Below are 12,252 nucleotides of genomic sequence, written 5' to 3' on the forward strand. Positions count from 1 at the left end.
CCTTAAACCCGAACTCGAATATCTCGGACATATAGTAACTGCCGAAGGTGTAAAACCAAATCCCAAAAAATTAGAAGCTGTTAGCAATTTCAAACAGCCCTGTAATCCCTCAGACATCAAATTTTTCTTAGGATTAGCAGGTTATTACCGCAAGTTCATCAGAAACTTTTCCAAAATCGCGAAACCATTGACCGAACCTACAAAAAAGGACACACCATTTCATTGGACAGATAAAACCCAAGAAGCATTCCAGACACTAAAAGACAAACTCTGTTCGTCACCCGTATTAAAATTCCCAGACTTTGCAAAACAATTCACATTAACGACTGACGCCAGTAACAAAGGTATAGGTGCGATCTTATCAGAGGATGGACATCCATGTTATTATATCTCGCGAACTCGAAACCCACCAGAACGAAATTATTCCACAATCGAACAAGAACTCTTAGCAATCGTATGGGCCGTGAAACGCCTCCGACAATATCTGTTAGGCCGGAAATTCCATATTCGAACCGATCACCAAGCGCTAAAATGGCTACAAAATTGCAAAGACCCCTCGTCACGCCTGATGAGATGGAGACTAAAACTAGAGGAATACGAATACGACGTAGAGTATACTAAAGGAAAAGATAATACTGCAGCCGACGCACTATCTAGGATACATGTTTCCCCATAGTGGAATTCCGTATGTCCAGATTGGCTTTATGATTATTTTGTATATTTTCAGTTTATTTTCTGTGCTTAGTTTGGATTTTCGGCTTGTTAGCCAGTGCATTTGTCTCCTTGCTATCTGTATCTTGTCTATTATTGATTTGATGTGCTGTTTCCATGTGAAGTGTGTATCTATGTGAAGTCCAAGGTATTTGACTTGCCTTGTTTGTGTTATTTGCGTGCCGTTCAGGAAGATGTTTGGTGTTATCTGTTTTCTCAATGTGAATGTAATGTGGTTGCATTTGTTAGGGTTAGCTTTGATTTGTTTGGCTTGTAGCCACTTTTCTATTTTTGTGATGTGCTCTTGTAGTATTGTGGCTGCTGTTATACGGTTAGTGTGCCTGACTAGCACGGCTGTGTCGTCCGCGAATGTCAGTATTTTGCTATTGGTAGTTGTTGGAATGTTGGCCGTGTATAATGTGTATAGTATGAGTCCTAGGACGCTTCCTTGTGGAACACCTGCTTCGATGTCTTTTGCTTCGGAGTGTGCGTCCTTGATTTTTACTGTGAAGGTTCTGTTGCTTATGTATGATTTTATTATTTGGTATATTTTTTCCGGGAATTGTTTCTTGATTGTTTGTATTAGGCTTTCGTGGTTTATTTTGTCGAATGCTTTCTCTATGTCCATGAATAGGGCTGTACAATATTGTTTGTTTTCTATTGTGTGTATTATTTCGTTGACAAGCCTGTGCATTTGTTCTATGGTGGAGTGTTTATTTCTGAATCCAAATTGATGGTCTGGTATTAGTTTTTCCTTCTCTATTATTGGTTTTAGTCGGGCGTATATTACTTTTTCTAGTATTTTGGAGAGCACGGGGAGTAGTGATATTGGTCTGTAGGATATTGCTTCATGTAGGTCTTTGTCTGGTTTGGGTAACATTATGATTTGTGCCTGTTTCCATAATGTATGATAATTTTTGTATTCTTAGTATTGCATTGAATATTATAGTGATTAGTTGTATCGCTTTTGGAGGGAGGTGTTTCAATATTTTGCCATTGATTAGATTGATTCCTGGTGCTTTGTTGTTTTTTGTTTTTTCTATTATGTTTCTTATTTCTTGTGCTGTTGTTTTGGGTATGGTGTATTGCTTGTCGATTGCAGTGCTAGTGGCTATCGCATTGTCGTCCGTGTGGCTATTGTGGTTGCTTTTATTGGTGTTGTGTGGTGTAAATGTGTTGCATAGGTGGATGGAAAATTCTTCGTCTTGCTTTTCGTTGCTTCTTGCCCAAATGTTGTCTGCTTTTCTGATTGCTGGGGCTGATTTTATTGCCTTCTTTATTTTTTTTTTTTTTTTTTTTTTTTTGTAGCTTTCCATAGTGAGTAGTTGTAGTTCTCGTGTGCAGATAGTGACTCTATGAACATTGTGAATTCGTTGTTGTTGTGATCTTTTATTTTGTTTTTTATTTCCTTTGCGAGTTTGTTTAGGTGTTCTTTGTTTTCTTTTGTTCTATGTTTTTGCCATTTTGCTTTCGCTTTCCTTTTTTCTCTAATTTTTTCGAGGATGTCTAATGGGATTGGTTTCGTTTGTCTAGTGGTAGTTTCTGGTTTTGTGGTTGCCCGTGCTGCTTCTTGTATAGTTTCTGTAATAGTTGTTACAGCTTGTTCGATGTGTTGGGGCGTTTTCAGTGGGATGTTCCAGTTGATTTTGCTTTCAATTATTTCTTTGAAGGTTTGCCAATTAGTGGATTTGTTGCATAGTGTCTCTGAGTTATTGTAGAATATTGGCTTGTTTCTGTATGTTATTATTATGGGTGTATGGTCGGAGCTAAGCTCGAGGCTGGATGCTATATTTATTTTATTTCCATTTAATCCCTTTGTGACTGCAAAGTCGAGTAGGTCCGGGATTTTGCTCAGGTCTGTCGGCCAGTATGTCGGTCTTCCTGTGGATAATATATTGAGATTGTTTTTCCTGATGTGTTTTTCCAGGGTTCTGCCTCGAGGTGTAATGATTCTTGATGCCCATGTTGTGTGCTTTGAGTTGTAGTCTCCTACTGTGATAAACTTGTCGCCTAGTTGTTGGAAGTATTCTTCCCACATTTGTGCTGTAATTTTGTGTCGTGGAGGCGCATATACTGCTGACAGCTGTAGACGGTTGCTGCTAGTTTGTACGGTAACGGTAGTTGCTTGTATGTGTTCTTTACTAACTTGGCTGTGTAGGTGGTGTTTATTGTCGTTTCTTATTTTCACTGCGGTCCCTCCGTGTGCTTTTCCTGAGGGGTGCTTGGTATCGTATGTGGTATAGTGCGGTATTTTTGTGTAGCTTTTTATTGTGAAATGTGTTTCTGATACGAGTAGTATGTCTATGTTGTTGTGGTATAGGAATGCTTTGGTTTCAATGGCCCTTTGTTGTAGGCCGTTAGAGTTCCAGGCAGCTATTTTTAGTATGTCCGTTTTTGCTTTTTGCTTAGCATGGTTGTTATCAGTTGTGTCATAGCTGTGATTTGTAATGATTGCTGTTTGAATGCTTCGTTTAGTTCGCTTATCGTTCTTGTTAACATGTCGGTGCTTTTGATGGATTGTTTTAATAGTTCTTTTATTTCTGTAGCGTCGTTGGTGTTATTGTTGTGGTTTTGGTTGGCTACGGGTGTTACTTCCTTGGTTGCTTGCGCGTAGCTTCGACTGCCAGTGGTGTTGATATTGTTGTGGTTGTTGTTCATTACGTACTGTACTTTTATTGGTGTCTCAGCTTCTGCCCTGTCTTGTTGTGTGTGGTGGTAGTTATTTGTCCTGCTTCTAAGCGGCGGAAACAATTTAAGTTGGAGTATTTTTCTGGCTGGGCAGCCGTTGTAGCTGGCTGGGTGGTTTCCGTTGCAGTTGTAGCACTTTACCTCGTTTATTTTTCCCGTATATGGGCAGTAAGTTGTCAGGTGCTTTTCTGCGCATTTGACGCACACCGGGTTACTGTTGCAGTAATTTTTTGTGTGCCCATATTGTTGGCACCGCATAGACATCCGTGATCTTAAAATCTTCACAATAGGTGACAAAATATTCTTTAAAATCATAGTACCTTTAGTCTCTAACACGGAATGGGATATATTACAAGTATATCCTATCCCGAGTAAGAGAAACGGAGTATTTTTGACTCCAGTAGTCGAACATCAGATCTATTTAACTTCGGGACTTTCATTTATAAACACTGATATCGAATATCTCGACAAACTTTGTAAAGAACGAGCCGGAACCACTATATGCAAGCAAACAATACCAATCCACGACAGAAACTCGAGAACCGATTGTCGCAGCGAAATAATAAACTTCAAACCTCACATTGAACATTGCCAAATAACTGTACTTAAGATCGAAGACATTAGCTTTATACCACTCAAAACTAGCAACTGTTACATTGCGATACCGGCAAATCCGATAGAAATAGACACAATTTGCCAAACGAAACACACTTTGCTAAAACTTGACAAGCCTTCTATCATAAGGGCCAATACATCTTGCGATATACTGTACAAAGACGAACACATGCGTATAGGCGAAACAAAAAACGAAGTCAAATACGAAATCAAAACAAAAACCCTAGCGCTCAAAACAAGCGATAGTTTCACTCATCTGTTAGATAAACTCAAGCGAGCACCAAAGGTAATAGACAATTTACAAGGCTATAAAACCACGATCGATAAAATAGGCGACGAGAAAGAAACCCTTAATTTCGAACACAGAATCAAAGATATACAGTATTGGGGACTAACCACGCTCCAGACATTAGGGTTCATAGCATTAGGCATACTAGGTATATATGGATTAAACAAAATAGGGGTATTCGAATGCATCAGGAAATGTATACCGAACAAATTATGTATCAATCTATTGTGCTACCAAAATGAAACCGTAATCAACAGCCACAATGCGACAGTCCCACCAGTACCAAGCACCCTGGCCTCGACACCCAACATCCATATTCCAACCGGTACATACCACCTCGAGGAAGAGGAGAAATCAGCTGTAATTTTCAAGCCACGTCAAATCCGATTCCACAAAAGTCTTCTGAAGACAACTTGAGGGACCAAGTTCAATCTAGGAAGGGGGACATGTCACAGGTAGTCTCCTTGTATCTTTTACGGGTACCCTTACCTCGAGTAGAAACTCATACAGGGCCCGGGTCCCCGGACAGGACCAATCGGGGTCGGGATCACGCCCGACCGACGCACAAGGCACCCAGTGCACTTGCTTCCTTTATTAGCTAGGCCTGGCAGGGGCTTTTGCTCGTCTAAGGTAAAACGGGGCCACCTTCCCTTAGGCCCTACCGTCTCCCGGGACGGTTCCGGAGCAGTTGGTACGCTGCTCACCCGCCGGCGTAACCGTTTCCGGAGTACGAGTGGGGAGGCTCGCACCCGGGGGACCGGCCGCCTAACCAGCATTCGGCTATGAACCACGCCACCACGAGTCCATACCCAGTTTCGGACGAGCAGAGGGGTCGCTACTCCCTCCGGGCTAATACTCATCCTGCCCGTGGTACCAGTTTATGTCACTGGTGGGACCACCGTGTGGATGTACGGCCACGTCACTGCTGGCACCTGCGACCTGCTAACAGGGCTCTCAACAGACCAAGAAGGGACGCTCGCAAGCGGGGACCTGCGACACTTTTGTGCCCAGGGATTTATCCCGGCGGTCCCCTCATTAGCGTCAGGATCGTGGGTGCGCTACTACCCATGACCGCGTAGAGAGAGCATGGCCGCACTTAAGCGCACGCATACTCCCGGCGATCATCCTTGCGGAGTACATAGGGACTCACGTAAGCGGAACGCTTGTTCCGACGGTCCCCCTGGCTGCGGGAACGTGGGTTTGCCAGCCCCCATAGGCTCACGCCCTCCCTGCGTGAGGGGGACATGTCACAGGTGAAATTCAAGCAGCTATATGATAAACCAAAATTCCGAGCGCCTTATCGCGTGTGACCATCCGGTCAGCATCCGTTCTCAGCCGCCTGGGTGGCATTCGGTCACTCTAGCCCTTCTCCGAAATACGTGATAAGTACGAGGGTGAATCAAATATAAACGAGACTTTTGTTTCTGAGCGCGTAAATTTAAAGGGAGCGAGCGGCCGCTTCTAGTGTGCATTGGTTGGGATGTCAGGAGTGGGGAGAGCAGGCCGTTGTCCAGTTCAGACACGTTTGGCGGTAGTATTCAAGATGTCAGAGCAACAAGTACACCTCTCAGTTGCGCAACGCATTATTATTAAATTTCTCACACATGAAGGCGTCAAACCAATAGAAATTCTGCAAAGATTGACTGCACAGTTCGGGGATCAGACACTGTCAAGGGCTCGCGTGTTTGCCTGGCATAAGAAGTTCAAGGAAGGACGTGAACTGGTTGAAAATGTGGAACATGATCGTCGTCCTCGAACCAGCATTACAGAGGAGAACATTCGCACGATTCGTGAACTTCTTGAAAGAGATCGGCGTTTGACACTTTCTGAAATGACAGCACAGGTTGGAATAAGTTATGGGAGCTGTCAAACAATCGTCACAAAGGACCTAGGGTTCCGTAAAGTGTGCGCCAGATGGGTCCCTCGCCTTTTGACAGCAGAACAGAAGTTGAGACGTTTCCAAGTGTGTCAGGAGCTTTCAGCACGGTTTTCGAAAGAAGGGGATACATTTTTGAATCGAATAGTCACCTGCGATGAAACTTGGGTTCATCATTACACACCCGAATCGAAACAAGCCAGTATGGAGTGGCGGAGGAAGGAGGAGGCAGCCCCTGTGAAAGCCAAGACGCGGTTGTCAGCTGGGAAGGTGCTGGCAACTGTTTTTTTCGACCGGCGTGGCGTTTTGCACATTGATTTTTTGCATGAGCGTCGCACAATAAATGCTGCTTATTACTGTGAGCTTTTGAGGGAGGCAAAGGTTGCTTATCGTTCGAAAAGGCGTAACCAACCGATTCGAGACGTCATTCTCCTCCACGACAACGCCAGGCCTCATACAGCAGCTCTAACCTGCACAACATTAGAGGAAATAAGGTGGACTCCACTTGATCATCCTCCCTACAGTCCTGACCTATCGCCCTGCGATTTCCATCTCTTCGGACCGCTTAAAGAAGCACTAGGAGGACAACGATTCCAAGACGACGCGGCGGTGGAGGCCTTTGTGCGCAATTGGCTTCTGACACAGCACTCTTCTTTTTACGATACTGGGATCAAAAATCTCCCAATCCGCTGGGAAAAATGCATTTCCAAAGCAGGAGAATATGTTGAAAAATAATATGTGCTTGGCTATGTTATTTCACTGAATAAAATTATTTTAAAAATAAAGTCTCGTTTATATTTGATTCGCCTAATACGACCAAAGACTTCTCCCACTCCAACGAATAAAAGAATAGAAATGCTCCCTTCAAAATCATCCAGCCGGTCTAAAAAAAATTCTTAACTAACTCAAGTACCAAAATTGTATCATCGCGAACCGAAAATAATACTGTACAAATTGAAAAAAAAAAGAAAAAAAAATAAAGAACTCGATCTCCTGTTCGGAAATTGACAAGTTTCTTGTTTTATCTTAATTTTTACGCGACAATGACGTCGTCGACATCCGCCGTTAACAAACTACTTGAGCCAACAATGCGAAAAAACAGAGTGATCTCTCTCGGCCCACGTACATACACCGGAGCACTCCAGTCTCGCTTTGGGCTATTACTACATTAACGAGTCACTTCACGAACACTTTATACAACACCGACACCACTCCCTGATAAGAGTTCTCTTGATGATAGTGGGTTTACATGCCTTGTCGGTACGCCGGTGATTCCGTTTCTTGCACAGTGCAATTGCTTTTTATCTTCGTGTACTAGTTGATTCGTATCTAACGCACCCATGGACAAGTGCATATTACGAAAGTGAAAATTTTAATTAAATCGAATATTTTTCGAACTAAAATATTGATAATAGATTTACTTTAATTCTTCGTACCGTATTAATTTATGTGAAGAAATGAGAAATATATGTATTTATCTAAAGTATCTGTCATAATCCCGACATTTTCCAAGATAACCTCAACATGACGAAACTCTGGGTAAAAGCAATTGTATCTTTTGCTTCAAATCACTGTGTTAGGAAGATGATACAGTTACACTGTACATGTGAATGTGTGTGTAAGCGTCTGAGGGCGCACAGGCCTTAGTTGAGACAAAGGACGATAGTCAGTTGTTAAGAAGCATCTGGAAGAGTCGGTTGACAACAAACGAGCGTGCGAGTAGGTTTACGAGGTCTTCAGAGTATAACATATGTGTATAACTGTTGTGTGTAAAATAAAGTGAATTATCTGAATTTCCGAATCCCTCCTATATCTTTACACACTGCTAACTGAAAAATAATAACCTGCGTCTATCTTCTTACTTTACATGCACTTTACAGAAAAATTTCTCTATAGACAATTTTGTGACTTCGATACGGTAGGTTTACTACTAGATGCCGCAGCGGGCTATAAATTAAACTTCACTAGATGTAGATCGTGCATCTATACGAATGCACAAAATAATAATTGGGGTAGGAGATACGCGTCGTTCGAGGAGTCACCACGAGAAAACTGAACGCGTAAAAATATGTTACAAGTGGGGTGAAAAGTAGATCAGAACGTCTAAATACCAACGGTGGACGTACGTCGTGACTTAGAAAGTGTTAATCGTGAAATTGACCGACGTTTCCGTTTACGCTGTACTCTCGGTAGAACTGGTTTATCACTATACTACGTGTACAATGATAAATAAATCTATCAGTGTGCATGCCTCTTGAAACTGTGTTTATCTAAATTAAATATCGTTTGCTACTGAGAACGTGATAAGGATAATGAAAATACGCCAACGCATTTTCGCGTTTGAGATCAAGTGAAACTGGAGCTTGACACAAATAGGGAAAACGCATATATTATATGTCGGGTTGGCGATAAGGGCGTTTAATGAGTCTTCACCAGTGTTGTTCATGGTTGTCGCACAGATGTTTATTACACAAATATGGCTGATACGAGATTGACAAGCGGACGCGGTAACTGGATGCTAATGACAATGGCCCTAGGTTCGATATAGCGAATCCACGGTCCACGGGATAACGAATATACTTTGCTTCAAAGTCTAAGTCGGACTCGACTTACTACTCGTGATACAAGGATCGTTTGATTGACTCTTAGCTAATCAGATTGCCAGAAAGGGAATGACTTTCCGTCGCGACGACGCTGCAGAGGAAAACTATGATGGGGTGTGCCTAAGGGCACGAGATCATCGGATTCGTCAAAGAAAGCCTCCACTCGGAGGGTGAGGGAAATAGACGCTGCTGTTAATTGGTCAATTTCTATGTTGGCGTTTAGAAAAGGATGCTAGCCACCCTAGAGAGAGAGTTCCTAGCAGGCAACGTCGTACGTGACCAAATCAGGTTTTCCCATAACTTCCCGCAATAGGTGACAGATTTACAGGCTGATAGAACAAAGACTGTTTGTCAATCTGAAGGGCTTTAGTTAACTAAGTCCTAAGATTTGTAACGGTTCCTCAGGCTATCTGAACATAAACTGTAAACGATGCATCGGCATCTGGCGATCATCTGGCCCAAAGAATGGGGTCTGTGTGTGGAGAGCTGCGGGGCTGTTGGAATGTCTTATTGTCAAGTGTCTGTACTGCCAATTCTTTAAAGGAAAGCTATGTTACTTTATATCTCTGTTAGGTGGAACGTTCATCCCGTGACCGTGGCTACGCTCGGCGACCGGTTGTCGCCTCGAGCCTAAACTCATTGTCTCAAGTTTCGAATGACTGTGTCTGGGTTATTTCGTAAATGCTACAGTATTGAGGCTTTTCCAAATAATTCCAACGGGGGGGCCCGGTGTCCTTTCATCTCCGACATATATATTTCCAGTTACGCTTGTAATGCAGGGGAAAACACGAAGAATCGCAAACTTCCAAACTTTTCTTTCTATGATTTTATGAATGGTTTAATTTTCTACGAGAAGTTTAACCAAAGGATGGAATAATTGCTTGAAAAGTTCTGGTTGTGGTTAGAAAGCTGGCCATGTGTGTATAATAAATAGTAATATCGTAAGAATATGTAAATTATTAGAAATTTATGTTAAATTATGTGTATATGATTGTAGGGTATGTATAAAGCAAACATATGCTAGTAACATGCCAAGGATACCATACTGTTTACCTTTCTGTTTATCTGTTTATCTTCCATGTATCTAAGTATAAATACACATACGTATATATAACTTGAAATATTTTATAAATGTAAGATTCTATTACTCTAATATTTTTAATATTTATATGTACTTATTATTCTATAAATAAATTTCATATTGTAGTTTGTAAATAGAACATTTTTAAAATTGCATAAAAATATCATTACAGTGTTCAAAATTTATACTAGTACACATCAAATTTTTTATTCTCAATTTATTTGACAATTAATTTAAAACTATTATATTTATTTCCATGTTCGAATAGAAATTCGAAATTTGGTCAAATAAACTTTACCAGTAATGTGATCGACTAGTCATGTCACTGTTAATTCAATCTCTTTCGCGATATTAATTTTTAAATACATATTTAATATTTAAATTAGAAAGAACCATTAAATTAAACACTTCAAGAAATATAATAATATTTTTTCCAATTTTTAAGCAGATATTTCATTTAAGAAACTACAAGATAAAAATCTATACTTAAATTTCATAATTTCAGGAATTAAATATATGTATAATGATATAAGATATTTGAATTCCGTGCGCGGCGCTGATTGGAAGAGTAATTTTGTCGTATCACCAATCAGAAATTAACTAAACGATTCTTTAGACGTGAACGTCATTCTCCCGCCGAAAACCGTGGCATAAACATTACGATCCGGTTTCAGGTACGTGATTTTCGTTGCGTAGTACATATTTCCACTATCACTTAAAGGTTATCGTTAGTCCTATTCAATCAATACGTGTATATGTAATATCTTTAGTTATATTAATTAAATAATAACATTTATAATACTACATGCTTTGTTACAAATTTTGTACAGCATTCACTAACACTACGAGACTACGAGGTATGATGATTCATTCCTTCGTGGTGGCGATTTCTGAGCTCCAAGAGCCAAGAATGTAAATAATCTTTGAATATTGTGCTTTAATAATTGTATTTTATGTTTGTTATTTCAATTATTACCAATTATGAAAAAATGTAATTGACACAGTGTCTTTAAGAATAAATTAAAAAAATATTTTTTGAAGTAAATATATTTTGTTAAAGATTTTTCACATTACGCCACGGAATGCAGTGTGTGTTTTTTTATGACTGCCTTTGCGATATCTTGGGACGATTTACTGCAGCGTTAGTGGTACATCCTTCGCATCTAATCGTGAGTTGCATGAATTTTTGTTCTTCCGGTCACTCAATCATGTCGTAGGATGAAAGGTCCTAATCGACACTGGTGACTGGTTGTATTACGTAGAATTGTATGCGAGTATAGTGACTGCGAGTATTTATTATATTCGTGAGTAGTAACACTTTGTATTTTAACGTCTTATTTACTAGCTTAGGATAGATCTTCCTGCACATTGCGTTTTTTATATTACCAATATGATGTTGGTGATTAAGATTTTATATTAATAACATTAATATAATGTTAACAACTGGTAGGAACAATATTATATTGATAATTATTCTTTGATAATTGCATCACCAGAATTACTTTTAAAATACGATTATGTATATACATAAGAATATACATGAGACGTGAATATTTGTATCTATAATAAATATTAAAATGATATTGATTATTTCATAGCGGAAAAGTCTGATATCCTCCGGCATTGTTACAATTATTGCACAATAATAATAATGAGAATTCATAATATATAAAATAATGTATAAAATAAATAATTTTAGTAATAAATCATCTTTAATTTTATCTTCTGTTTCACTACTATCTTAATTTGCATAATTCTTTGATCTTCATATTATAAACTGGAGTATAATTTAAATTGTATAATAAAGTATTAGAGTTCAGTTCCTTCCGTATGAAAGTATATTAAATGTTATGTGCAAGAAGAAACTTCGCGACAGGTAAATTTCTGAATTAAAGCAACAGGTTTTGAACTCTGCTTTTATACTTTTTAAAATATGCTTTGATGAAGAGATAATCTGAGATTATTTATATTAATATTAAATTCAGAATCAGTTATAAAATAAATTTCTTATTCATTTCCAAGCTTCTTCTTTCTAAAATTTTAATAATTCATTAAATATACAGTAAATACAAAGTATATACGTGGGATACACTAATCATTTTTTAGCTCAGAATTTTTAGGTTCAACCTTTTCCGTGTTCATTGCCAGCAGCTCATTCACATGACCAGGTGTTACTTTGGGTGTAAAATAGGCAATGGGCACGATCATAGTTCATAAATTTATAATAATTTTTCAGCGATTGACGATGCGTTAACGTATTGTGCACGACGTATTTTCGGCATTGTGTGTGTGTGGCTAGGATGTGGAATTATGTCATTTTGACTACATAATATTAAATAGTAAAAAAGACATTTACAAATATTAGTTCGATCAAGAACTGTAATAATAA

General features: G+C 39.4%; 1 long non-coding RNA gene across 1 annotated transcript; it reads left to right on the top strand.

The window, feature by feature from the left end:
• The first annotated feature begins 10,294 nt into the window (after positions 1-10,294).
• On the top strand, positions 10,295-11,914 carry LOC132915713 (uncharacterized). Its single transcript, XR_009659941.1, has 3 exons — positions 10,295-10,537; positions 10,694-10,775; positions 10,924-11,914. It is a non-coding gene; the product is annotated as an uncharacterized LOC132915713 (long non-coding RNA).
• The last annotated feature ends 338 nt before the right edge of the window (positions 11,915-12,252 follow it).

This window comes from Bombus pascuorum, unplaced genomic scaffold (genome assembly GCF_905332965.1).
Source record: "Bombus pascuorum unplaced genomic scaffold, iyBomPasc1.1, whole genome shotgun sequence".
NCBI lineage: Eukaryota > Metazoa > Arthropoda > Insecta > Hymenoptera > Apidae > Bombus > Bombus pascuorum.